The sequence below is a fragment of the Xenopus laevis genome, chromosome 3S (assembly GCF_017654675.1).
Source record: "Xenopus laevis strain J_2021 chromosome 3S, Xenopus_laevis_v10.1, whole genome shotgun sequence".
Classification (NCBI taxonomy): domain Eukaryota; kingdom Metazoa; phylum Chordata; class Amphibia; order Anura; family Pipidae; genus Xenopus; species Xenopus laevis.
Genome location: NC_054376.1, coordinates 120466348 through 120484547, shown reverse-complemented (window position 1 = coordinate 120484547; position 18200 = coordinate 120466348). Strand labels below are relative to the sequence as shown.

General features: G+C 51.7%; 46 non-coding genes across 46 annotated transcripts; 17 read left to right on the top strand and 29 right to left on the bottom strand.

Moving 5' to 3' along the window:
* Window positions 1-230: 230 nt before the first annotated feature.
* Window positions 231-302, bottom strand: trnam-cau. The gene has a single exon. It is a non-coding gene; the product is annotated as a tRNA-Met (tRNA).
* A 478-nt stretch (window positions 303-780) lies between these two features.
* trnay-gua lies at window positions 781-866 on the bottom strand. Its single transcript is given in 2 exon segments — window positions 781-816; window positions 830-866. It is a non-coding gene; the product is annotated as a tRNA-Tyr (tRNA).
* Window positions 867-938: 72 nt separating this feature from the next.
* trnaf-gaa lies at window positions 939-1011 on the top strand. The gene has a single exon. It is a non-coding gene; the product is annotated as a tRNA-Phe (tRNA).
* A 372-nt stretch (window positions 1012-1383) lies between these two features.
* On the bottom strand, window positions 1384-1456 carry trnak-uuu. Its single transcript has one exon. It is a non-coding gene; the product is annotated as a tRNA-Lys (tRNA).
* Window positions 1457-1756: 300 nt separating this feature from the next.
* trnal-cag lies at window positions 1757-1839 on the bottom strand. The gene has a single exon. It is a non-coding gene; the product is annotated as a tRNA-Leu (tRNA).
* Window positions 1840-2018: 179 nt separating this feature from the next.
* Window positions 2019-2090, top strand: trnaa-ugc. The gene has a single exon. It is a non-coding gene; the product is annotated as a tRNA-Ala (tRNA).
* A 411-nt stretch (window positions 2091-2501) lies between these two features.
* Window positions 2502-2575, top strand: trnan-guu. The gene has a single exon. It is a non-coding gene; the product is annotated as a tRNA-Asn (tRNA).
* A 426-nt stretch (window positions 2576-3001) lies between these two features.
* trnam-cau lies at window positions 3002-3073 on the bottom strand. Its single transcript has one exon. It is a non-coding gene; the product is annotated as a tRNA-Met (tRNA).
* A 344-nt stretch (window positions 3074-3417) lies between these two features.
* Window positions 3418-3489, bottom strand: trnam-cau. Its single transcript has one exon. It is a non-coding gene; the product is annotated as a tRNA-Met (tRNA).
* Window positions 3490-3967: 478 nt separating this feature from the next.
* trnay-gua lies at window positions 3968-4053 on the bottom strand. Its single transcript is given in 2 exon segments — window positions 3968-4003; window positions 4017-4053. It is a non-coding gene; the product is annotated as a tRNA-Tyr (tRNA).
* Window positions 4054-4125: 72 nt separating this feature from the next.
* On the top strand, window positions 4126-4198 carry trnaf-gaa. Its single transcript has one exon. It is a non-coding gene; the product is annotated as a tRNA-Phe (tRNA).
* Window positions 4199-4570: 372 nt separating this feature from the next.
* trnak-uuu lies at window positions 4571-4643 on the bottom strand. Its single transcript has one exon. It is a non-coding gene; the product is annotated as a tRNA-Lys (tRNA).
* Window positions 4644-4943: 300 nt separating this feature from the next.
* trnal-cag lies at window positions 4944-5026 on the bottom strand. Its single transcript has one exon. It is a non-coding gene; the product is annotated as a tRNA-Leu (tRNA).
* A 179-nt stretch (window positions 5027-5205) lies between these two features.
* trnaa-ugc lies at window positions 5206-5277 on the top strand. The gene has a single exon. It is a non-coding gene; the product is annotated as a tRNA-Ala (tRNA).
* A 411-nt stretch (window positions 5278-5688) lies between these two features.
* On the top strand, window positions 5689-5762 carry trnan-guu. The gene has a single exon. It is a non-coding gene; the product is annotated as a tRNA-Asn (tRNA).
* Window positions 5763-6188: 426 nt separating this feature from the next.
* On the bottom strand, window positions 6189-6260 carry trnam-cau. The gene has a single exon. It is a non-coding gene; the product is annotated as a tRNA-Met (tRNA).
* Window positions 6261-6604: 344 nt separating this feature from the next.
* trnam-cau lies at window positions 6605-6676 on the bottom strand. The gene has a single exon. It is a non-coding gene; the product is annotated as a tRNA-Met (tRNA).
* Window positions 6677-7154: 478 nt separating this feature from the next.
* Window positions 7155-7240, bottom strand: trnay-gua. Its single transcript is given in 2 exon segments — window positions 7155-7190; window positions 7204-7240. It is a non-coding gene; the product is annotated as a tRNA-Tyr (tRNA).
* A 72-nt stretch (window positions 7241-7312) lies between these two features.
* trnaf-gaa lies at window positions 7313-7385 on the top strand. The gene has a single exon. It is a non-coding gene; the product is annotated as a tRNA-Phe (tRNA).
* A 372-nt stretch (window positions 7386-7757) lies between these two features.
* Window positions 7758-7830, bottom strand: trnak-uuu. Its single transcript has one exon. It is a non-coding gene; the product is annotated as a tRNA-Lys (tRNA).
* Window positions 7831-8131: 301 nt separating this feature from the next.
* trnal-cag lies at window positions 8132-8214 on the bottom strand. Its single transcript has one exon. It is a non-coding gene; the product is annotated as a tRNA-Leu (tRNA).
* Window positions 8215-8393: 179 nt separating this feature from the next.
* Window positions 8394-8465, top strand: trnaa-ugc. The gene has a single exon. It is a non-coding gene; the product is annotated as a tRNA-Ala (tRNA).
* A 411-nt stretch (window positions 8466-8876) lies between these two features.
* On the top strand, window positions 8877-8950 carry trnan-guu. The gene has a single exon. It is a non-coding gene; the product is annotated as a tRNA-Asn (tRNA).
* A 426-nt stretch (window positions 8951-9376) lies between these two features.
* Window positions 9377-9448, bottom strand: trnam-cau. Its single transcript has one exon. It is a non-coding gene; the product is annotated as a tRNA-Met (tRNA).
* A 344-nt stretch (window positions 9449-9792) lies between these two features.
* On the bottom strand, window positions 9793-9864 carry trnam-cau. Its single transcript has one exon. It is a non-coding gene; the product is annotated as a tRNA-Met (tRNA).
* Window positions 9865-10342: 478 nt separating this feature from the next.
* On the bottom strand, window positions 10343-10428 carry trnay-gua. The gene is given in 2 exon segments: window positions 10343-10378; window positions 10392-10428. It is a non-coding gene; the product is annotated as a tRNA-Tyr (tRNA).
* Window positions 10429-10500: 72 nt separating this feature from the next.
* trnaf-gaa lies at window positions 10501-10573 on the top strand. The gene has a single exon. It is a non-coding gene; the product is annotated as a tRNA-Phe (tRNA).
* Window positions 10574-10945: 372 nt separating this feature from the next.
* Window positions 10946-11018, bottom strand: trnak-uuu. The gene has a single exon. It is a non-coding gene; the product is annotated as a tRNA-Lys (tRNA).
* Window positions 11019-11318: 300 nt separating this feature from the next.
* trnal-cag lies at window positions 11319-11401 on the bottom strand. Its single transcript has one exon. It is a non-coding gene; the product is annotated as a tRNA-Leu (tRNA).
* A 179-nt stretch (window positions 11402-11580) lies between these two features.
* trnaa-ugc lies at window positions 11581-11652 on the top strand. Its single transcript has one exon. It is a non-coding gene; the product is annotated as a tRNA-Ala (tRNA).
* Window positions 11653-12063: 411 nt separating this feature from the next.
* Window positions 12064-12137, top strand: trnan-guu. The gene has a single exon. It is a non-coding gene; the product is annotated as a tRNA-Asn (tRNA).
* Window positions 12138-12563: 426 nt separating this feature from the next.
* On the bottom strand, window positions 12564-12635 carry trnam-cau. Its single transcript has one exon. It is a non-coding gene; the product is annotated as a tRNA-Met (tRNA).
* A 345-nt stretch (window positions 12636-12980) lies between these two features.
* On the bottom strand, window positions 12981-13052 carry trnam-cau. The gene has a single exon. It is a non-coding gene; the product is annotated as a tRNA-Met (tRNA).
* Window positions 13053-13530: 478 nt separating this feature from the next.
* On the bottom strand, window positions 13531-13616 carry trnay-gua. Its single transcript is given in 2 exon segments — window positions 13531-13566; window positions 13580-13616. It is a non-coding gene; the product is annotated as a tRNA-Tyr (tRNA).
* Window positions 13617-13688: 72 nt separating this feature from the next.
* Window positions 13689-13761, top strand: trnaf-gaa. The gene has a single exon. It is a non-coding gene; the product is annotated as a tRNA-Phe (tRNA).
* Window positions 13762-14133: 372 nt separating this feature from the next.
* On the bottom strand, window positions 14134-14206 carry trnak-uuu. The gene has a single exon. It is a non-coding gene; the product is annotated as a tRNA-Lys (tRNA).
* A 300-nt stretch (window positions 14207-14506) lies between these two features.
* trnal-cag lies at window positions 14507-14589 on the bottom strand. The gene has a single exon. It is a non-coding gene; the product is annotated as a tRNA-Leu (tRNA).
* A 179-nt stretch (window positions 14590-14768) lies between these two features.
* On the top strand, window positions 14769-14840 carry trnaa-ugc. Its single transcript has one exon. It is a non-coding gene; the product is annotated as a tRNA-Ala (tRNA).
* A 411-nt stretch (window positions 14841-15251) lies between these two features.
* trnan-guu lies at window positions 15252-15325 on the top strand. The gene has a single exon. It is a non-coding gene; the product is annotated as a tRNA-Asn (tRNA).
* A 426-nt stretch (window positions 15326-15751) lies between these two features.
* trnam-cau lies at window positions 15752-15823 on the bottom strand. The gene has a single exon. It is a non-coding gene; the product is annotated as a tRNA-Met (tRNA).
* A 344-nt stretch (window positions 15824-16167) lies between these two features.
* trnam-cau lies at window positions 16168-16239 on the bottom strand. Its single transcript has one exon. It is a non-coding gene; the product is annotated as a tRNA-Met (tRNA).
* A 478-nt stretch (window positions 16240-16717) lies between these two features.
* Window positions 16718-16803, bottom strand: trnay-gua. The gene is given in 2 exon segments: window positions 16718-16753; window positions 16767-16803. It is a non-coding gene; the product is annotated as a tRNA-Tyr (tRNA).
* Window positions 16804-16875: 72 nt separating this feature from the next.
* trnaf-gaa lies at window positions 16876-16948 on the top strand. The gene has a single exon. It is a non-coding gene; the product is annotated as a tRNA-Phe (tRNA).
* A 372-nt stretch (window positions 16949-17320) lies between these two features.
* Window positions 17321-17393, bottom strand: trnak-uuu. Its single transcript has one exon. It is a non-coding gene; the product is annotated as a tRNA-Lys (tRNA).
* A 301-nt stretch (window positions 17394-17694) lies between these two features.
* trnal-cag lies at window positions 17695-17777 on the bottom strand. The gene has a single exon. It is a non-coding gene; the product is annotated as a tRNA-Leu (tRNA).
* Window positions 17778-17956: 179 nt separating this feature from the next.
* trnaa-ugc lies at window positions 17957-18028 on the top strand. The gene has a single exon. It is a non-coding gene; the product is annotated as a tRNA-Ala (tRNA).
* Window positions 18029-18200: the final 172 nt, after the last annotated feature.

The window sequence follows — 18200 nt, the reverse complement described above, 5'->3', positions numbered from 1 at the left end:
GGGGGTGGCTGCCTCGCCGGAAAAATACATCTTCCCTTATGTCTTAAGTAGCTAAAATTAGAGGCCTCATTTGTGGAGGCAATCCTTGGGGAATAACACATTTTTTTGAGAAATGCATCCTACGGCCGCAAACCCATTTGACTCAAAACTCTCCCTTCTTCGTTCTTGACAATGGACATAGACCCCACATTGTGGGTTTTTTTTTTCTTCTTCTGCCTGGCAAAAAGTTTTAGCAGAGGATGGTTTCGATCCATCGACCTCTGGGTTATGGGCCCAGCACGCTTCCGCTGCGCCACTCTGCTGATTGCCGTCCTTTGGGTGATTCTCTTCCTTTACGTTGCTTCTAAGACATGCAGCTAATGTTTCCAACATAAGGTAGCAAAGGGACAAGAAAGGTCCCTGCAATTGACTGACTGCAAAGAATCGGATGCATAGTGTCTCCTTTTAGAGGGCAGAAGCTACACCCTCGAAGTGTGGTGCCCTCAACAGTGCGTGTGTGCGTGTGTGTGTGGGGGGGTGCCATTGGTTGTCACCATTCTTGTTAGTCGTAATGAAAGGTGGCCCAAACCTGCAATAGTATCCATTTGTTGGGAGGCACGTGAGTGGCTCATGTGGTGTCGTGGTTGGATAATGGGCCAGAAAAGAAGGAAGCGTCTAATCGCGCTTAGCGCTTGACGGGGTGTGGTGTCCTCAGCATTCGTCCTCAGCCACATGGTGCAGAAAGAGCTTTCCTGAAATGCCACTCATCTCCTTCTTAGGCTCGCATTGGAAAACAAAGCGTCCTTCGAGCCGGAATCGAACCAGCGACCTAAGGATTGCTCGATCACACCTACAGTCCTCCGCTCTACCAGCTGAGCTATCGAAGGCCGGTGGGGCACCCATCGCCCGTGACTTGGTGGACTTCAATTGTTCAGCTGCTACAGGGTGGCGCACCCGGTGCCGAAATAGCTCAGTTGGGAGAGCGTTAGACTGAAGATCTAAAGGTCCCTGGTTCGATCCCGGGTTTCGGCAGGTGGGGCCGCGGAGCCGTCGGTGGCTTTTGGGACCAATTTAAGTAGGCTCTGGGACACGAATGTAGCCACACGTTGGCGAAGGCGCTATACGGAAGATCGGCCCTGCTAAGCAGGGCTCCGACTGAGAAAGATCTTCCTCCCGGGCCGCTTTTGGGAACCAATGGGACCGACCTCACTTCCAGAAGAGCAAAAAGGCACTCGGAAGCATGCCTGCGGTTTCTGATTTCCTGGGGTGTCCCTTGGGAAAAGCTTCCCGGAACACACTGGCAGTTAGGCAGGTGAAAAAGAGTTAAAAGGTTAAACTTGACGGACGTGTGTTTATTTTCAACCTAACTGAAGGCTTTACACGTCACTTCAGAAAAGGCCGCGTCGCCCGAACAGGGACTTGAACCCTGGACCCTCAGATTAAAAGTCTGATGCTCTACCGACTGAGCTATCCGGGCACTGCGTCGCTCGTTCCTCCGCCGCTTTTAATGGCCTTTCCGTTAGGCCACAGGAAGCATGCGGTAGAGGGGGGGGTAAGGGTTTGTTTTAACCATTCTTGGAAATTCACATTTGGGCACCAGGAATTACGAAGGCTCGCCCGAATTTACAACGGTATCCGTTATCTGGGAGGAACGGCAATATCGCAAAAGGAGTCGCGCTTGGATCGATGGACGGGAAAGCGCAAGTCTCCTCTTTGATTGTAAGGAATTCATTTGGTCTGAAAGTCCAGATTCGTGTTTGGCAGCAAAGAAGTTCCGTGTCAGAAGTGGGATTCGAACCCACGCCTCCAGGGGAGACTGCGACCTGAACGCAGCGCCTTAGACCGCTCGGCCATCCTGACTGTGAAAGCCAGCCGTTGTGAGGGTGGAGGCCAGCCTTCATAAGCGCCTCTGCCGTCTGCTTCTGACAGATAGATGGATCATAATGACTTAGGCTTCCCCGGCTCTTTTGAAGAGTGAGCCGCAGAGATTGTGCTCATGTTTGAGGCCATAAGCAAAACGGGGCTCAAACGCCGGCGGTGGGGGTGTAGCTCAGTGGTAGAGCGCATGCTTTGCATGTATGAGGTCTTGGGTTCAATCCCCAGCATCTCCACCGGCGGGTCTTTAAGGCCGCTGCTTTAACGTGCAGGTCACGTATTTTGGAGCAGAATGTTTCCCTTCAAATAATGTTTGCGGACACTGGCGGCGTTAAGTATAGAGGGGGAATGTCTAGGTAGCACGCTCTACCATCTGAAAAAAAAAGACGTCGATAGCTTACTTCTAACATACAGCTTGGGTTTCCGATACAAGGGAGCGAAGGGGCAACAGAAGTCCTCTCCCTTCCGGCTCTCTGGAATCCAAAGACGCTAAGAATACAAAGAGGCTTTTAGAGGCCTCATTTGTAGTGGCAATCCTCGGTGACTAATATATGGTTCCATGTTTAGAGCAGACAAATGCCTGAAGATGGAAAACTCTGGCGTTTCCACGCGCTTAAGGCGACACCTGGTGGCCGGTGGCAAGCGTCGTCTCTGTGGCGCAATCGGTTAGCGCGTTCGGCTGTTAACCGAAAGGTTGGTGGTTCGAGCCCACCCAGGGACGTCTTTTTCCCTGCTGCTTCTGTGCAATCCAAGACTCGAACAAGTATACATGGCGACTGTTCTTCTGCAAGCAAAGGTTCTAGCAATACCAGGAGGATTAAGTGCTGGCTGGGAGCTCCATCTGCCAATTGAATACATGGGGCCTGCTGTGCTGTTGTTTGAATTTCTTTGCAACCCCTGCTCTGATGGCGGTCACCCCACCGCGAAAGAAGCGCACATGATTTCTGCCCTTGCTTCCTATTCATTTCCTTTGCCACTTCATAATGGTGTCTTTCAAAGCATTGACAATCTGTGTCGCTAGAAATCAAGAGGCCTGCCACCCTTTGACTGAAAACCTCCTTCATTTGCTCTAGACAAAGGATTTAAACCCAGTTTCGAGGGCGTTTTTTTTTTTCCCGGCCTGCCCCCCTCCCAAAAAAAAAAAATCTAGCAGAGAATGGTTTCGATCCATCGACCTCTGGGTTATGGGCCCAGCACGCTTCCGCTGCGCCACTCTGCTAATCGCAGCTGGCACGCGCAGGTATTCTTGCTGCGCTGTGCATTGTATGGGGGTGGGGGTGGGCAATAACTTTTCCCAACATGGTTTATGTCCTGTCAGCCTTCGGAGGCGAGGGGGGGTGGCTGCCTCGCCGGAAAAATACATCTTCCCTTATGTCTTAAGTAGCTAAAATTAGAGGCCTCATTTGTGGAGGCAATCCTTGGGGAATAACACATTTTTTTGAGAAATGCATCCTACGGCCGCAAACCCATTTGACTCAAAACTCTCCCTTCTTCGTTCTTGACAATGGACATAGACCCCACATTGTGGGTTTTTTTTTTCTTCTTCTGCCTGGCAAAAAGTTTTAGCAGAGGATGGTTTCGATCCATCGACCTCTGGGTTATGGGCCCAGCACGCTTCCGCTGCGCCACTCTGCTGATTGCCGTCCTTTGGGTGATTCTCTTCCTTTACGTTGCTTCTAAGACATGCAGCTAATGTTTCCAACATAAGGTAGCAAAGGGACAAGAAAGGTCCCTGCAATTGACTGACTGCAAAGAATCGGATGCATAGTGTCTCCTTTTAGAGGGCAGAAGCTACACCCTCGAAGTGTGGTGCCCTCAACAGTGCGTGTGTGCGTGTGTGTGTGGGGGGGTGCCATTGGTTGTCACCATTCTTGTTAGTCGTAATGAAAGGTGGCCCAAACCTGCAATAGTATCCATTTGTTGGGAGGCACGTGAGTGGCTCATGTGGTGTCGTGGTTGGATAATGGGCCAGAAAAGAAGGAAGCGTCTAATCGCGCTTAGCGCTTGACGGGGTGTGGTGTCCTCAGCATTCGTCCTCAGCCACATGGTGCAGAAAGAGCTTTCCTGAAATGCCACTCATCTCCTTCTTAGGCTCGCATTGGAAAACAAAGCGTCCTTCGAGCCGGAATCGAACCAGCGACCTAAGGATTGCTCGATCACACCTACAGTCCTCCGCTCTACCAGCTGAGCTATCGAAGGCCGGTGGGGCACCCATCGCCCGTGACTTGGTGGACTTCAATTGTTCAGCTGCTACAGGGTGGCGCACCCGGTGCCGAAATAGCTCAGTTGGGAGAGCGTTAGACTGAAGATCTAAAGGTCCCTGGTTCGATCCCGGGTTTCGGCAGGTGGGGCCGCGGAGCCGTCGGTGGCTTTTGGGACCAATTTAAGTAGGCTCTGGGACACGAATGTAGCCACACGTTGGCGAAGGCGCTATACGGAAGATCGGCCCTGCTAAGCAGGGCTCCGACTGAGAAAGATCTTCCTCCCGGGCCGCTTTTGGGAACCAATGGGACCGACCTCACTTCCAGAAGAGCAAAAAGGCACTCGGAAGCATGCCTGCGGTTTCTGATTTCCTGGGGTGTCCCTTGGGAAAAGCTTCCCGGAACACACTGGCAGTTAGGCAGGTGAAAAAGAGTTAAAAGGTTAAACTTGACGGACGTGTGTTTATTTTCAACCTAACTGAAGGCTTTACACGTCACTTCAGAAAAGGCCGCGTCGCCCGAACAGGGACTTGAACCCTGGACCCTCAGATTAAAAGTCTGATGCTCTACCGACTGAGCTATCCGGGCACTGCGTCGCTCGTTCCTCCGCCGCTTTTAATGGCCTTTCCGTTAGGCCACAGGAAGCATGCGGTAGAGGGGGGGGTAAGGGTTTGTTTTAACCATTCTTGGAAATTCACATTTGGGCACCAGGAATTACGAAGGCTCGCCCGAATTTACAACGGTATCCGTTATCTGGGAGGAACGGCAATATCGCAAAAGGAGTCGCGCTTGGATCGATGGACGGGAAAGCGCAAGTCTCCTCTTTGATTGTAAGGAATTCATTTGGTCTGAAAGTCCAGATTCGTGTTTGGCAGCAAAGAAGTTCCGTGTCAGAAGTGGGATTCGAACCCACGCCTCCAGGGGAGACTGCGACCTGAACGCAGCGCCTTAGACCGCTCGGCCATCCTGACTGTGAAAGCCAGCCGTTGTGAGGGTGGAGGCCAGCCTTCATAAGCGCCTCTGCCGTCTGCTTCTGACAGATAGATGGATCATAATGACTTAGGCTTCCCCGGCTCTTTTGAAGAGTGAGCCGCAGAGATTGTGCTCATGTTTGAGGCCATAAGCAAAACGGGGCTCAAACGCCGGCGGTGGGGGTGTAGCTCAGTGGTAGAGCGCATGCTTTGCATGTATGAGGTCTTGGGTTCAATCCCCAGCATCTCCACCGGCGGGTCTTTAAGGCCGCTGCTTTAACGTGCAGGTCACGTATTTTGGAGCAGAATGTTTCCCTTCAAATAATGTTTGCGGACACTGGCGGCGTTAAGTATAGAGGGGGAATGTCTAGGTAGCACGCTCTACCATCTGAAAAAAAAAGACGTCGATAGCTTACTTCTAAGATACAGCTTGGGTTTCCGATACAAGGGAGCGAAGGGGCAACAGAAGTCCTCTCCCTTCCGGCTCTCTGGAATCCAAAGACGCTAAGAATACAAAGAGGCTTTTAGAGGCCTCATTTGTAGTGGCAATCCTCGGTGACTAATATATGGTTCCATGTTTAGAGCAGACAAATGCCTGAAGATGGAAAACTCTGGCGTTTCCACGCGCTTAAGGCGACACCTGGTGGCCGGTGGCAAGCGTCGTCTCTGTGGCGCAATCGGTTAGCGCGTTCGGCTGTTAACCGAAAGGTTGGTGGTTCGAGCCCACCCAGGGACGTCTTTTTCCCTGCTGCTTCTGTGCAATCCAAGACTCGAACAAGTATACATGGCGACTGTTCTTCTGCAAGCAAAGGTTCTAGCAATACCAGGAGGATTAAGTGCTGGCTGGGAGCTCCATCTGCCAATTGAATACATGGGGCCTGCTGTGCTGTTGTTTGAATTTCTTTGCAACCCCTGCTCTGATGGCGGTCACCCCACCGCGAAAGAAGCGCACATGATTTCTGCCCTTGCTTCCTATTCATTTCCTTTGCCACTTCATAATGGTGTCTTTCAAAGCATTGACAATCTGTGTCGCTAGAAATCAAGAGGCCTGCCACCCTTTGACTGAAAACCTCCTTCATTTGCTCTAGACAAAGGATTTAAACCCAGTTTCGAGGGCGTTTTTTTTTTTCCCGGCCTGCCCCCCTCCCAAAAAAAAAAAATCTAGCAGAGAATGGTTTCGATCCATCGACCTCTGGGTTATGGGCCCAGCACGCTTCCGCTGCGCCACTCTGCTAATCGCAGCTGGCACGCGCAGGTATTCTTGCTGCGCTGTGCATTGTATGGGGGTGGGGGTGGGCAATAACTTTTCCCAACATGGTTTATGTCCTGTCAGCCTTCGGAGGCGAGGGGGGGTGGCTGCCTCGCCGGAAAAATACATCTTCCCTTATGTCTTAAGTAGCTAAAATTAGAGGCCTCATTTGTGGAGGCAATCCTTGGGGAATAACACATTTTTTTGAGAAATGCATCCTACGGCCGCAAACCCATTTGACTCAAAACTCTCCCTTCTTCGTTCTTGACAATGGACATAGACCCCACATTGTGGGTTTTTTTTTTCTTCTTCTGCCTGGCAAAAAGTTTTAGCAGAGGATGGTTTCGATCCATCGACCTCTGGGTTATGGGCCCAGCACGCTTCCGCTGCGCCACTCTGCTGATTGCCGTCCTTTGGGTGATTCTCTTCCTTTACGTTGCTTCTAAGACATGCAGCTAATGTTTCCAACATAAGGTAGCAAAGGGACAAGAAAGGTCCCTGCAATTGACTGACTGCAAAGAATCGGATGCATAGTGTCTCCTTTTAGAGGGCAGAAGCTACACCCTCGAAGTGTGGTGCCCTCAACAGTGCGTGTGTGCGTGTGTGTGTGGGGGGGTGCCATTGGTTGTCACCATTCTTGTTAGTCGTAATGAAAGGTGGCCCAAACCTGCAATAGTATCCATTTGTTGGGAGGCACGTGAGTGGCTCATGTGGTGTCGTGGTTGGATAATGGGCCAGAAAAGAAGGAAGCGTCTAATCGCGCTTAGCGCTTGACGGGGTGTGGTGTCCTCAGCATTCGTCCTCAGCCACATGGTGCAGAAAGAGCTTTCCTGAAATGCCACTCATCTCCTTCTTAGGCTCGCATTGGAAAACAAAGCGTCCTTCGAGCCGGAATCGAACCAGCGACCTAAGGATTGCTCGATCACACCTACAGTCCTCCGCTCTACCAGCTGAGCTATCGAAGGCCGGTGGGGCACCCATCGCCCGTGACTTGGTGGACTTCAATTGTTCAGCTGCTACAGGGTGGCGCACCCGGTGCCGAAATAGCTCAGTTGGGAGAGCGTTAGACTGAAGATCTAAAGGTCCCTGGTTCGATCCCGGGTTTCGGCAGGTGGGGCCGCGGAGCCGTCGGTGGCTTTTGGGACCAATTTAAGTAGGCTCTGGGACACGAATGTAGCCACACGTTGGCGAAGGCGCTATACGGAAGATCGGCCCTGCTAAGCAGGGCTCCGACTGAGAAAGATCTTCCTCCCGGGCCGCTTTTGGGAACCAATGGGACCGACCTCACTTCCAGAAGAGCAAAAAGGCACTCGGAAGCATGCCTGCGGTTTCTGATTTCCTGGGGTGTCCCTTGGGAAAAGCTTCCCGGAACACACTGGCAGTTAGGCAGGTGAAAAAGAGTTAAAAGGTTAAACTTGACGGACGTGTGTTTATTTTCAACCTAACTGAAGGCTTTACACGTCACTTCAGAAAAGGCCGCGTCGCCCGAACAGGGACTTGAACCCTGGACCCTCAGATTAAAAGTCTGATGCTCTACCGACTGAGCTATCCGGGCACTGCGTCGCTCGTTCCTCCGCCGCTTTTAATGGCCTTTCCGTTAGGCCACAGGAAGCATGCGGTAGAGGGGGGGGGTAAGGGTTTGTTTTAACCATTCTTGGAAATTCACATTTGGGCACCAGGAATTACGAAGGCTCGCCCGAATTTACAACGGTATCCGTTATCTGGGAGGAACGGCAATATCGCAAAAGGAGTCGCGCTTGGATCGATGGACGGGAAAGCGCAAGTCTCCTCTTTGATTGTAAGGAATTCATTTGGTCTGAAAGTCCAGATTCGTGTTTGGCAGCAAAGAAGTTCCGTGTCAGAAGTGGGATTCGAACCCACGCCTCCAGGGGAGACTGCGACCTGAACGCAGCGCCTTAGACCGCTCGGCCATCCTGACTGTGAAAGCCAGCCGTTGTGAGGGTGGAGGCCAGCCTTCATAAGCGCCTCTGCCGTCTGCTTCTGACAGATAGATGGATCATAATGACTTAGGCTTCCCCGGCTCTTTTGAAGAGTGAGCCGCAGAGATTGTGCTCATGTTTGAGGCCATAAGCAAAACGGGGCTCAAACGCCGGCGGTGGGGGTGTAGCTCAGTGGTAGAGCGCATGCTTTGCATGTATGAGGTCTTGGGTTCAATCCCCAGCATCTCCACCGGCGGGTCTTTAAGGCCGCTGCTTTAACGTGCAGGTCACGTATTTTGGAGCAGAATGTTTCCCTTCAAATAATGTTTGCGGACACTGGCGGCGTTAAGTATAGAGGGGGAATGTCTAGGTAGCACGCTCTACCATCTGAAAAAAAAAGACGTCGATAGCTTACTTCTAAGATACAGCTTGGGTTTCCGATACAAGGGAGCGAAGGGGCAACAGAAGTCCTCTCCCTTCCGGCTCTCTGGAATCCAAAGACGCTAAGAATACAAAGAGGCTTTTAGAGGCCTCATTTGTAGTGGCAATCCTCGGTGACTAATATATGGTTCCATGTTTAGAGCAGACAAATGCCTGAAGATGGAAAACTCTGGCGTTTCCACGCGCTTAAGGCGACACCTGGTGGCCGGTGGCAAGCGTCGTCTCTGTGGCGCAATCGGTTAGCGCGTTCGGCTGTTAACCGAAAGGTTGGTGGTTCGAGCCCACCCAGGGACGTCTTTTTCCCTGCTGCTTCTGTGCAATCCAAGACTCGAACAAGTATACATGGCGACTGTTCTTCTGCAAGCAAAGGTTCTAGCAATACCAGGAGGATTAAGTGCTGGCTGGGAGCTCCATCTGCCAATTGAATACATGGGGCCTGCTGTGCTGTTGTTTGAATTTCTTTGCAACCCCTGCTCTGATGGCGGTCACCCCACCGCGAAAGAAGCGCACATGATTTCTGCCCTTGCTTCCTATTCATTTCCTTTGCCACTTCATAATGGTGTCTTTCAAAGCATTGACAATCTGTGTCGCTAGAAATCAAGAGGCCTGCCACCCTTTGACTGAAAACCTCCTTCATTTGCTCTAGACAAAGGATTTAAACCCAGTTTCGAGGGCGTTTTTTTTTTTCCCGGCCTGCCCCCCTCCCAAAAAAAAAAAATCTAGCAGAGAATGGTTTCGATCCATCGACCTCTGGGTTATGGGCCCAGCACGCTTCCGCTGCGCCACTCTGCTAATCGCAGCTGGCACGCGCAGGTATTCTTGCTGCGCTGTGCATTGTATGGGGGTGGGGGTGGGCAATAACTTTTCCCAACATGGTTTATGTCCTGTCAGCCTTCGGAGGCGAGGGGGGGTGGCTGCCTCGCCGGAAAAATACATCTTCCCTTATGTCTTAAGTAGCTAAAATTAGAGGCCTCATTTGTGGAGGCAATCCTTGGGGAATAACACATTTTTTTGAGAAATGCATCCTACGGCCGCAAACCCATTTGACTCAAAACTCTCCCTTCTTCGTTCTTGACAATGGACATAGACCCCACATTGTGGGTTTTTTTTTTCTTCTTCTGCCTGGCAAAAAGTTTTAGCAGAGGATGGTTTCGATCCATCGACCTCTGGGTTATGGGCCCAGCACGCTTCCGCTGCGCCACTCTGCTGATTGCCGTCCTTTGGGTGATTCTCTTCCTTTACGTTGCTTCTAAGACATGCAGCTAATGTTTCCAACATAAGGTAGCAAAGGGACAAGAAAGGTCCCTGCAATTGACTGACTGCAAAGAATCGGATGCATAGTGTCTCCTTTTAGAGGGCAGAAGCTACACCCTCGAAGTGTGGTGCCCTCAACAGTGCGTGTGTGCGTGTGTGTGTGGGGGGGTGCCATTGGTTGTCACCATTCTTGTTAGTCGTAATGAAAGGTGGCCCAAACCTGCAATAGTATCCATTTGTTGGGAGGCACGTGAGTGGCTCATGTGGTGTCGTGGTTGGATAATGGGCCAGAAAAGAAGGAAGCGTCTAATCGCGCTTAGCGCTTGACGGGGTGTGGTGTCCTCAGCATTCGTCCTCAGCCACATGGTGCAGAAAGAGCTTTCCTGAAATGCCACTCATCTCCTTCTTAGGCTCGCATTGGAAAACAAAGCGTCCTTCGAGCCGGAATCGAACCAGCGACCTAAGGATTGCTCGATCACACCTACAGTCCTCCGCTCTACCAGCTGAGCTATCGAAGGCCGGTGGGGCACCCATCGCCCGTGACTTGGTGGACTTCAATTGTTCAGCTGCTACAGGGTGGCGCACCCGGTGCCGAAATAGCTCAGTTGGGAGAGCGTTAGACTGAAGATCTAAAGGTCCCTGGTTCGATCCCGGGTTTCGGCAGGTGGGGCCGCGGAGCCGTCGGTGGCTTTTGGGACCAATTTAAGTAGGCTCTGGGACACGAATGTAGCCACACGTTGGCGAAGGCGCTATACGGAAGATCGGCCCTGCTAAGCAGGGCTCCGACTGAGAAAGATCTTCCTCCCGGGCCGCTTTTGGGAACCAATGGGACCGACCTCACTTCCAGAAGAGCAAAAAGGCACTCGGAAGCATGCCTGCGGTTTCTGATTTCCTGGGGTGTCCCTTGGGAAAAGCTTCCCGGAACACACTGGCAGTTAGGCAGGTGAAAAAGAGTTAAAAGGTTAAACTTGACGGACGTGTGTTTATTTTCAACCTAACTGAAGGCTTTACACGTCACTTCAGAAAAGGCCGCGTCGCCCGAACAGGGACTTGAACCCTGGACCCTCAGATTAAAAGTCTGATGCTCTACCGACTGAGCTATCCGGGCACTGCGTCGCTCGTTCCTCCGCCGCTTTTAATGGCCTTTCCGTTAGGCCACAGGAAGCATGCGGTAGAGGGGGGGGTAAGGGTTTGTTTTAACCATTCTTGGAAATTCACATTTGGGCACCAGGAATTACGAAGGCTCGCCCGAATTTACAACGGTATCCGTTATCTGGGAGGAACGGCAATATCGCAAAAGGAGTCGCGCTTGGATCGATGGACGGGAAAGCGCAAGTCTCCTCTTTGATTGTAAGGAATTCATTTGGTCTGAAAGTCCAGATTCGTGTTTGGCAGCAAAGAAGTTCCGTGTCAGAAGTGGGATTCGAACCCACGCCTCCAGGGGAGACTGCGACCTGAACGCAGCGCCTTAGACCGCTCGGCCATCCTGACTGTGAAAGCCAGCCGTTGTGAGGGTGGAGGCCAGCCTTCATAAGCGCCTCTGCCGTCTGCTTCTGACAGATAGATGGATCATAATGACTTAGGCTTCCCCGGCTCTTTTGAAGAGTGAGCCGCAGAGATTGTGCTCATGTTTGAGGCCATAAGCAAAACGGGGCTCAAACGCCGGCGGTGGGGGTGTAGCTCAGTGGTAGAGCGCATGCTTTGCATGTATGAGGTCTTGGGTTCAATCCCCAGCATCTCCACCGGCGGGTCTTTAAGGCCGCTGCTTTAACGTGCAGGTCACGTATTTTGGAGCAGAATGTTTCCCTTCAAATAATGTTTGCGGACACTGGCGGCGTTAAGTATAGAGGGGGAATGTCTAGGTAGCACGCTCTACCATCTGAAAAAAAAAGACGTCGATAGCTTACTTCTAAGATACAGCTTGGGTTTCCGATACAAGGGAGCGAAGGGGCAACAGAAGTCCTCTCCCTTCCGGCTCTCTGGAATCCAAAGACGCTAAGAATACAAAGAGGCTTTTAGAGGCCTCATTTGTAGTGGCAATCCTCGGTGACTAATATATGGTTCCATGTTTAGAGCAGACAAATGCCTGAAGATGGAAAACTCTGGCGTTTCCACGCGCTTAAGGCGACACCTGGTGGCCGGTGGCAAGCGTCGTCTCTGTGGCGCAATCGGTTAGCGCGTTCGGCTGTTAACCGAAAGGTTGGTGGTTCGAGCCCACCCAGGGACGTCTTTTTCCCTGCTGCTTCTGTGCAATCCAAGACTCGAACAAGTATACATGGCGACTGTTCTTCTGCAAGCAAAGGTTCTAGCAATACCAGGAGGATTAAGTGCTGGCTGGGAGCTCCATCTGCCAATTGAATACATGGGGCCTGCTGTGCTGTTGTTTGAATTTCTTTGCAACCCCTGCTCTGATGGCGGTCACCCCACCGCGAAAGAAGCGCACATGATTTCTGCCCTTGCTTCCTATTCATTTCCTTTGCCACTTCATAATGGTGTCTTTCAAAGCATTGACAATCTGTGTCGCTAGAAATCAAGAGGCCTGCCACCCTTTGACTGAAAACCTCCTTCATTTGCTCTAGACAAAGGATTTAAACCCAGTTTCGAGGGCGTTTTTTTTTTTCCCGGCCTGCCCCCCTCCCAAAAAAAAAAAATCTAGCAGAGAATGGTTTCGATCCATCGACCTCTGGGTTATGGGCCCAGCACGCTTCCGCTGCGCCACTCTGCTAATCGCAGCTGGCACGCGCAGGTATTCTTGCTGCGCTGTGCATTGTATGGGGGTGGGGGTGGGCAATAACTTTTCCCAACATGGTTTATGTCCTGTCAGCCTTCGGAGGCGAGGGGGGGTGGCTGCCTCGCCGGAAAAATACATCTTCCCTTATGTCTTAAGTAGCTAAAATTAGAGGCCTCATTTGTGGAGGCAATCCTTGGGGAATAACACATTTTTTTGAGAAATGCATCCTACGGCCGCAAACCCATTTGACTCAAAACTCTCCCTTCTTCGTTCTTGACAATGGACATAGACCCCACATTGTGGGTTTTTTTTTTTCTTCTTCTGCCTGGCAAAAAGTTTTAGCAGAGGATGGTTTCGATCCATCGACCTCTGGGTTATGGGCCCAGCACGCTTCCGCTGCGCCACTCTGCTGATTGCCGTCCTTTGGGTGATTCTCTTCCTTTACGTTGCTTCTAAGACATGCAGCTAATGTTTCCAACATAAGGTAGCAAAGGGACAAGAAAGGTCCCTGCAATTGACTGACTGCAAAGAATCGGATGCATAGTGTCTCCTTTTAGAGGGCAGAAGCTACACCCTCGAAGTGTGGTGCCCTCAACAGTGCGTGTGTGCGTGTGTGTGTGGGGGGGTGCCATTGGTTGTCACCATTCTTGTTAGTCGTAATGAAAGGTGGCCCAAACCTGCAATAGTATCCATTTGTTGGGAGGCACGTGAGTGGCTCATGTGGTGTCGTGGTTGGATAATGGGCCAGAAAAGAAGGAAGCGTCTAATCGCGCTTAGCGCTTGACGGGGTGTGGTGTCCTCAGCATTCGTCCTCAGCCACATGGTGCAGAAAGAGCTTTCCTGAAATGCCACTCATCTCCTTCTTAGGCTCGCATTGGAAAACAAAGCGTCCTTCGAGCCGGAATCGAACCAGCGACCTAAGGATTGCTCGATCACACCTACAGTCCTCCGCTCTACCAGCTGAGCTATCGAAGGCCGGTGGGGCACCCATCGCCCGTGACTTGGTGGACTTCAATTGTTCAGCTGCTACAGGGTGGCGCACCCGGTGCCGAAATAGCTCAGTTGGGAGAGCGTTAGACTGAAGATCTAAAGGTCCCTGGTTCGATCCCGGGTTTCGGCAGGTGGGGCCGCGGAGCCGTCGGTGGCTTTTGGGACCAATTTAAGTAGGCTCTGGGACACGAATGTAGCCACACGTTGGCGAAGGCGCTATACGGAAGATCGGCCCTGCTAAGCAGGGCTCCGACTGAGAAAGATCTTCCTCCCGGGCCGCTTTTGGGAACCAATGGGACCGACCTCACTTCCAGAAGAGCAAAAAGGCACTCGGAAGCATGCCTGCGGTTTCTGATTTCCTGGGGTGTCCCTTGGGAAAAGCTTCCCGGAACACACTGGCAGTTAGGCAGGTGAAAAAGAGTTAAAAGGTTAAACTTGACGGACGTGTGTTTATTTTCAACCTAACTGAAGGCTTTACACGTCACTTCAGAAAAGGCCGCGTCGCCCGAACAGGGACTTGAACCCTGGACCCTCAGATTAAAAGTCTGATGCTCTACCGACTGAGCTATCCGGGCACTGCGTCGCTCGTTCCTCCGCCGCTTTTAATGGCCTTTCCGTTAGGCCACAGGAAGCATGCGGTAGAGGGGGGGGTAAGGGTTTGTTTTAACCATTCTTGGAAATTCACATTTGGGCACCAGGAATTACGAAGGCTCGCCCGAATTTACAACGGTATCCGTTATCTGGGAGGAACGGCAATATCGCAAAAGGAGTCGCGCTTGGATCGATGGACGGGAAAGCGCAAGTCTCCTCTTTGATTGTAAGGAATTCATTTGGTCTGAAAGTCCAGATTCGTGTTTGGCAGCAAAGAAGTTCCGTGTCAGAAGTGGGATTCGAACCCACGCCTCCAGGGGAGACTGCGACCTGAACGCAGCGCCTTAGACCGCTCGGCCATCCTGACTGTGAAAGCCAGCCGTTGTGAGGGTGGAGGCCAGCCTTCATAAGCGCCTCTGCCGTCTGCTTCTGACAGATAGATGGATCATAATGACTTAGGCTTCCCCGGCTCTTTTGAAGAGTGAGCCGCAGAGATTGTGCTCATGTTTGAGGCCATAAGCAAAACGGGGCTCAAACGCCGGCGGTGGGGGTGTAGCTCAGTGGTAGAGCGCATGCTTTGCATGTATGAGGTCTTGGGTTCAATCCCCAGCATCTCCACCGGCGGGTCTTTAAGGCCGCTGCTTTAACGTGCAGGTCACGTATTTTGGAGCAGAATGTTTCCCTTCAAATAATGTTTGCGGACACTGGCGGCGTTAAGTATAGAGGGGGAATGTCTAGGTAGCACGCTCTACCATCTGAAAAAAAAAGACGTCGATAGCTTACTTCTAAGATACAGCTTGGGTTTCCGATACAAGGGAGCGAAGGGGCAACAGAAGTCCTCTCCCTTCCGGCTCTCTGGAATCCAAAGACGCTAAGAATACAAAGAGGCTTTTAGAGGCCTCATTTGTAGTGGCAATCCTCGGTGACTAATATATGGTTCCATGTTTAGAGCAGACAAATGCCTGAAGATGGAAAACTCTGGCGTTTCCACGCGCTTAAGGCGACACCTGGTGGCCGGTGGCAAGCGTCGTCTCTGTGGCGCAATCGGTTAGCGCGTTCGGCTGTTAACCGAAAGGTTGGTGGTTCGAGCCCACCCAGGGACGTCTTTTTCCCTGCTGCTTCTGTGCAATCCAAGACTCGAACAAGTATACATGGCGACTGTTCTTCTGCAAGCAAAGGTTCTAGCAATACCAGGAGGATTAAGTGCTGGCTGGGAGCTCCATCTGCCAATTGAATACATGGGGCCTGCTGTGCTGTTGTTTGAATTTCTTTGCAACCCCTGCTCTGATGGCGGTCACCCCACCGCGAAAGAAGCGCACATGATTTCTGCCCTTGCTTCCTATTCATTTCCTTTGCCACTTCATAATGGTGTCTTTCAAAGCATTGACAATCTGTGTCGCTAGAAATCAAGAGGCCTGCCACCCTTTGACTGAAAACCTCCTTCATTTGCTCTAGACAAAGGATTTAAACCCAGTTTCGAGGGCGTTTTTTTTTTTCCCGGCCTGCCCCCCTCCCAAAAAAAAAAAATCTAGCAGAGAATGGTTTCGATCCATCGACCTCTGGGTTATGGGCCCAGCACGCTTCCGCTGCGCCACTCTGCTAATCGCAGCTGGCACGCGCAGGTATTCTTGCTGCGCTGTGCATTGTATGGGGGTGGGGGTGGGCAATAACTTTTCCCAACATGGTTTATGTCCTGTCAGCCTTCGGAGGCGAGGGGGGGTGGCTGCCTCGCCGGAAAAATACATCTTCCCTTATGTCTTAAGTAGCTAAAATTAGAGGCCTCATTTGTGGAGGCAATCCTTGGGGAATAACACATTTTTTTGAGAAATGCATCCTACGGCCGCAAACCCATTTGACTCAAAACTCTCCCTTCTTCGTTCTTGACAATGGACATAGACCCCACATTGTGGGTTTTTTTTTTCTTCTTCTGCCTGGCAAAAAGTTTTAGCAGAGGATGGTTTCGATCCATCGACCTCTGGGTTATGGGCCCAGCACGCTTCCGCTGCGCCACTCTGCTGATTGCCGTCCTTTGGGTGATTCTCTTCCTTTACGTTGCTTCTAAGACATGCAGCTAATGTTTCCAACATAAGGTAGCAAAGGGACAAGAAAGGTCCCTGCAATTGACTGACTGCAAAGAATCGGATGCATAGTGTCTCCTTTTAGAGGGCAGAAGCTACACCCTCGAAGTGTGGTGCCCTCAACAGTGCGTGTGTGCGTGTGTGTGTGGGGGGGTGCCATTGGTTGTCACCATTCTTGTTAGTCGTAATGAAAGGTGGCCCAAACCTGCAATAGTATCCATTTGTTGGGAGGCACGTGAGTGGCTCATGTGGTGTCGTGGTTGGATAATGGGCCAGAAAAGAAGGAAGCGTCTAATCGCGCTTAGCGCTTGACGGGGTGTGGTGTCCTCAGCATTCGTCCTCAGCCACATGGTGCAGAAAGAGCTTTCCTGAAATGCCACTCATCTCCTTCTTAGGCTCGCATTGGAAAACAAAGCGTCCTTCGAGCCGGAATCGAACCAGCGACCTAAGGATTGCTCGATCACACCTACAGTCCTCCGCTCTACCAGCTGAGCTATCGAAGGCCGGTGGGGCACCCATCGCCCGTGACTTGGTGGACTTCAATTGTTCAGCTGCTACAGGGTGGCGCACCCGGTGCCGAAATAGCTCAGTTGGGAGAGCGTTAGACTGAAGATCTAAAGGTCCCTGGTTCGATCCCGGGTTTCGGCAGGTGGGGCCGCGGAGCCGTCGGTGGCTTTTGGGACCAATTTAAGTAGGCTCTGGGACACGAATGTAGCCACACGTTGGCGAAGGCGCTATACGGAAGATCGGCCCTGCTAAGCAGGGCTCCGACTGAGAAAGATCTTCCTCCCGGGCCGCTTTTGGGAACCAATGGGACCGACCTCACTTCCAGAAGAGCAAAAAGGCACTCGGAAGCATGCCTGCGGTTTCTGATTTCCTGGGGTGTCCCTTGGGAAAAGCTTCCCGGAACACACTGGCAGTTAGGCAGGTGAAAAAGAGTTAAAAGGTTAAACTTGACGGACGTGTGTTTATTTTCAACCTAACTGAAGGCTTTACACGTCACTTCAGAAAAGGCCGCGTCGCCCGAACAGGGACTTGAACCCTGGACCCTCAGATTAAAAGTCTGATGCTCTACCGACTGAGCTATCCGGGCACTGCGTCGCTCGTTCCTCCGCCGCTTTTAATGGCCTTTCCGTTAGGCCACAGGAAGCATGCGGTAGAGGGGGGGGGTAAGGGTTTGTTTTAACCATTCTTGGAAATTCACATTTGGGCACCAGGAATTACGAAGGCTCGCCCGAATTTACAACGGTATCCGTTATCTGGGAGGAACGGCAATATCGCAAAAGGAGTCGCGCTTGGATCGATGGACGGGAAAGCGCAAGTCTCCTCTTTGATTGTAAGGAATTCATTTGGTCTGAAAGTCCAGATTCGTGTTTGGCAGCAAAGAAGTTCCGTGTCAGAAGTGGGATTCGAACCCACGCCTCCAGGGGAGACTGCGACCTGAACGCAGCGCCTTAGACCGCTCGGCCATCCTGACTGTGAAAGCCAGCCGTTGTGAGGGTGGAGGCCAGCCTTCATAAGCGCCTCTGCCGTCTGCTTCTGACAGATAGATGGATCATAATGACTTAGGCTTCCCCGGCTCTTTTGAAGAGTGAGCCGCAGAGATTGTGCTCATGTTTGAGGCCATAAGCAAAACGGGGCTCAAACGCCGGCGGTGGGGGTGTAGCTCAGTGGTAGAGCGCATGCTTTGCATGTATGAGGTCTTGGGTTCAATCCCCAGCATCTCCACCGGCGGGTCTTTAAGGCCGCTGCTTTAACGTGCAGGTCACGTATTTTGGAGCAGAATGTTTCCCTTCAAATAATGTTTGCGGACACTGGCGGCGTTAAGTATAGAGGGGGAATGTCTAGGTAGCACGCTCTACCATCTGAAAAAAAAAGACGTCGATAGCTTACTTCTAAC